Source organism: Tenebrio molitor, chromosome 4 (genome assembly GCF_963966145.1).
Source record: "Tenebrio molitor chromosome 4, icTenMoli1.1, whole genome shotgun sequence".
NCBI lineage: Eukaryota > Metazoa > Arthropoda > Insecta > Coleoptera > Tenebrionidae > Tenebrio > Tenebrio molitor.
The window spans coordinates 16,316,591-16,322,210 of NC_091049.1; positions in this window are offsets into that span (position 1 = coordinate 16,316,591).

Consider the following 5,620-nt stretch of genomic DNA (forward strand, 5'->3'; position numbering starts at 1 on the left):
TACAACGTTATTCTTGAATATCTTGAAGATTCAATTGATCTGAAATCTCGTACAATATTGGCTGGAGACTTCAATATTCCGGATTATAGTGACCCTAACATACCCTCTTTGCTAAGTAAGAAAGGTATTCTTTCTAATTTTACAAATTTCCATGACTTAGTTCAACACAACCACATCTTAAATGGCTTTGACAGACTTCTAGACTTAGTGTATGCATCTACTGCAGTTAAAATATCAGTTTATCGATGCGACGAACCGTTGGTAAGTGAAGATGTTCACCATCCATCTTTAGATATCGAGGTGAATTGTCTTTCTATGGTTGAAAATAATTTTACTGCCTCTTCTCCTGAGTTGAGATACAATTATCGTAGGGCTAATTTCCCTAAAATGTATGCAGCATTTCAAGCCATAGTCTGGGATGATGTAATGCACTGCCAAGATGTCAACTCTGCGTGTCACCTTTTTTACACTAAAATTCTGCGGGTGATTGATGAATGTGTCCCATTACTTAAGAATGGAGTTTCTAAATATCCACCATGGTTCAGTAAGTGTACTATTAACAGCATCGTGAGGAAAGGAAGAGCTTGGAAATCATATAAAAAGACCAAGTTACAAATGTATAAAGATCAAGCCAAACGTATCCAAAATGAAATTAAGAAAATATTCGTGCTGAATACAATGAATTTATTCGGTCTGCTGAAAGTAGAATCAAATCTAACCCTACTGATTTTTGGAACTACATTAACACTAAAAAGAACTCAACTCGAATACCTGGTGAACTATATAATAATGAAATTCTACTATCTTCCGCTCAAGGCATCGTCGATGGATTTGCAGATTACTTTAAGAGTGTGTTTGTCTCCAATGGTGAGGATAGTGATGTGGGTTGCAGTGACTCGATTTGTGATACCACGCTATTCTGTGATGTATTGCATCTTTTTTCAGTAAATGTCCCGGATTTAAGGATGGCCTGTAAGAACCTAAAGCCAAGTTTTACTATGGGTAGTGATCAAATACCATCGTTTTTAGTTAAGGATTGTCTTAATTGCTTTGAAGATGTATTATGTTTTATAATGAACCTTATTGTAGAGACTGGTGTTTATCCTGACCTGTGGCGTTGTTCTAAAATTTGCCCAGTTTTCAAGTCTGGGAATAAATCCATTGTATCTAATTACAGACCCATAGCTATTATACCGAATTTTGCTAAATTATTTGAACGTATTATTGCTTCACATTTGTATAGTCACGTAGCCAAGTTTATACCCGCACATCAGCATGGTTTTGTTAAGGGTCGTTCCACAGTTACTAATCTTGCAGTTTTCACTCAGCGTATTTCTGATGCACTAGAAGCCAAGAGTCAAGTGGATGTAGTGTTTACTGACTTCAGTAAAGCTTTTGACCAGGTGCAGCACAGAATAGTTCTGGATAAACTTAAAAATGTTGGTGTTTGCGATGGTCTTATGAGACTGTTTTTTTCAATGCTAACAAATAGATGGCAGTATGTTGAATATCACGGAGTTAAATCATATATGTATGAAGTGACTAGCGGCGTTAATCAGGGCTCTAACTTGGGTCCTATTCTGTTTTTAATAAGTAAGTGATTTATCTAAATACATATCCTCGGAAGTCTTGATGTATGCCGACGACTTGAAGTTAATGAAGGTTGTTAAATGCATTGATGATTGTCTGTCCTTACAATTAAATTTAGATGCTCTTTGTGACTGGTGTAGTAGGAATATGCTGAACCTAAACATAAAGAAATGTGAAGCAATGTCTTTCTTTAGGATACGGTCATGTATAGAGTATCCATATAGTATTAACGGCGTTGTATTGAATAGGTGTCACAATAAAAAAGACTTGGGTGTTGTTTTTGACCGAGAATTAAATTTTATTAAACATTATGAACATCTATCTTCTAAATGTTATAAAATGTTAGGATTTATAATTAGGAACACTAAGAGTTTTAAAAGTATTGATTGCCTTAAACTATTATTCTATGCTTTCATTCGCTCTCACCTTGAATATGCTTGTGTGGTATGGAACCCTAGATATCAAACTCATGTTTCTTCCATTGAGTCCATACAAAGGAAATTTTTAAAGTATTTGTACCTTGTTAAATTTGGTGCTTATCCAGTTAGGGGTTATGCCTACACATGTTTAATCAATGAATTTCAGCTGGAACCCTTGTATGTCAGGCGTCAGATTGCATCTGTTTTGTACTTACACAGAATCGTGCATTGCAAGATTGATTGTTCGGAATTAGTTGAAATGTTAAAGTTTAGAATCCCAAAATTGGGAATTCGTTATAGTGCTACATTCTGCAATCAACTTTCAAGCACTAATTACCATCAAAATTCACCAATTATTGCTATGTGTACGTTCTATAACCAGTTGCAGCTATTTGCTGATATATTTGAATATCATGCTGGTACATTCCGTCGTCGAATATCTGAAGCATTGTCTTTGTTGAATTAGATGTGGTTGATGTATTTGCTGGTTATGTTGGGGATTTATTTATTTATTTATTTATTTAATTTTTCTCTATTATATTATTTTCTAGGTTGTTTTTTTTTACCTTTTCTTTTCTCTTTTATTGTTATTTATGTATATGCCTATGAATATACATATACATTATTTATTATTTGTTACCCTTTGTGGACAGTTTTGTTCTTGGGTTAATAAAAGCTATTATTATTATTATTATTATTATTATTATTATTAAAACGAAAATTTTGAGAATTAAATAGTAGGCTGTGTTATTTGTTTAATTAACTTGTCATCGCATTTGAAGATTTGAGGTTTGTTCGAAAATTTGATATAAACAGGGTAAAGTAATCTACCTACCTAGCTTATCTGTTTATTTTCCAGATTATATGATTGACCTACCAACTTACTTCATTGAATTGGCTTTCATTTATCAATAACTTATTTCACTTTTGACACTTTTGACATTTGTATTTTGGTACAGTTTTACCATAAACATTTCATGATTAACTTTCTTACCTTAGCGAGAAAGTTGAATTTTCTCACCTCAAATGAGGTATCCACAGCCTACATTTCTAACCGGTAGGGAGAAAAAATTGTTGTAATCGTCCGATAATTAAAAATTATCTTGAGAAGGGAATTGCTTTTAATTATATTAATTTAGAAGATTCTGATGACGATAACCCCGATGATGACATGTTTAACGACGAATACAAAGAAAGTGAAGTTTAAGTGTATGTTCGTTTTTATTAATAGAAGTGATATTGCGTTTCTGATATTTCCTTGGTTGTATAATATTTAGAATTTTAAGTTTATGTTCATGTTCATATACAGCCAAAATCAAAACAAAGTAGACTAGAAAATTTGTGCTTTTTTTTATTTTATTACTCAAATTACGTTTTATTTTTTGGGATTTTGAAATACTTGCGTCCCTATGAATAGTACTTTATTTGTTATCAGTACAAACGTGTTTGGGATATTTCTTTATTTATAACATTTAGAATTTTATTTTTGGCAAGGGATGCTCATACCTCCCCGCGATCCTTGCTGGGCAATAACAATTACATCTATAAAATGATAAAATTGTTGTTGGTAAAATTGAGCTGCTTCAACATGTTTGTACATTTTCCTGAATACGCTCCTGATTGCACGCGTCTTGTTTATTTGCAGCTGGTGTCGGAACCTCTGTCTTGTTTTTATAGTCCTGTTTTGTTTTATTTTCAGGCTGCTACTAAAGTGTTGGCAGGTATTTATACCTTATTAGCCTAGCGTAACCATATGGTCACAGCCCTTTTTGGAAAAAGTTGAAAAGTAGCACAACAACTAGGCACAAAATTTGTTTAGTTAAACTATTCTTTTAAATAATTTATCACTAAAATGTAGTGAACTTGTGTTGTAAATGCGTTTATTTTATTTCAAATTAGAAGCAAATCAAAGAGCTTGTCTCTGAAAGACTTTCGCCTTTCAGTAATTATGGAGCTGATTGGCGCATCCAGTGGCCCAAAGAAAGGACGTCCCTCGACTGAGAGAACCGAGAAAAAGTACCAAAAATATGTATCAACGGAAGTGAGAACGTCTAGGGCATGTCATATGCCACAAAGAGCAACGTCTGCGGTGCGCAAACTGCAGGATCTGCACGCCATCTCGTATGTAAAATTTCGGCACATTTTAAAAATACACCCTGTATATCATATTTTATAAAACGTACACCAATGCAGTTTCCTTGTTTTAAAGCATATTTCCTATAGGTTACTTCGCATTGGCGTACATGTTATATAAACATGATATACAGGGTGTATTTTTAAAATGTGCCGAAATTTTACCTACGAGGTTGTAGGGCAACGTAGAAAACTAAAAGCAATTTTAAAAAAATTGTAGCTCAAAAAATTAATGTCATTTTATTTTTTGACATAGAATTTTTTAAATATTTTTTCCGAGTTCTACATGAAGCCAGTAGCTCGTGATTAAAATATCTGCATAACTTTCAAAATCACCCCGTACAAACATGTATACAGGTTTGTGTACTTTCACTAAGAAAACAATATCGCAAGGAGTGTGATCATATCGCCCACCATGCGACTCATGTCGCAAACCGTGCAATATGAGTTGCACGGTGTGCCATGTAATCGCAATCCTTGAGATATTGTTTTCTCAGTGTACAATTTTAATAGTATTTTTATTAATAATGAGTTTTGTTTTAGCCGAAAAATTGCAAATTTGTGCAATAATTTTCAAAACCAAGTACAGCAAATGGAACGAGTACACTTCTATTCAAAAAAAAAGCGTACACGGATTGAGGGCTAGTGTAAATCGGATAATTAATTAATCGTTTCCAAGAAAACGTATTACTGACATTTTGTATGTCAAGGTGTGAAAATTGTATTTCATAATTAAATTATGGCGCGACATACCACACCAGTAACGAGAGCGCGGATTATTACTAAGTTAGAAGAAGGGTGGTCTATAAGGGCAGCGGCTGAAGCATTCCACTTAAATAAAAACAGTGTTTTAAAGATGAAAAAGCGTTGGGAACTGGAGGGCACTGTGCAAAGGAAAGCAGGTTCTGGTCGCCCAAAGATTTCCACCGACGTCGAAGACACTCAGCTGATAAATTATTTACGGGAAAATCCGTTTCATACTGCCAGAGATGCTATTGTTAACATAAATTTTCCGGGATCTCAACCTACGGTATGTCGAAGAATAAAAAAAATCAGATATAAATAACTATGTGGCCGCGAAAAAGATAAAACTAACCGAACAAAATAAACAATCTCGTCTGTTGTTTGCTTTGAATTATGGTCTTCAAGAGATACAATTTTGGGAAAATATGGTCTTTAGCGACGAAAAAATGTTCCAAAGTACCAATGACGGACATGTTCGTGTTTACCGACCACGCGGAACTAGATTTGATGAGAACTATGTCAAAGCCCTTGAAAGAAGTGGAAGATTTTCGATTAATACATGGGCATGGATTAGTTACCACGGTCTACGAATATGTTGGCGCATTGAGAATAGATTCAACGCTCAAAATTATGTAAATATACTTGAATATGTAATGTTGCCTTCGGTCCGTCAGATATATCCCAATCATTTTATCTATCAGCAGGATAATTGTCCTGTGCATGCAGCCCACGTG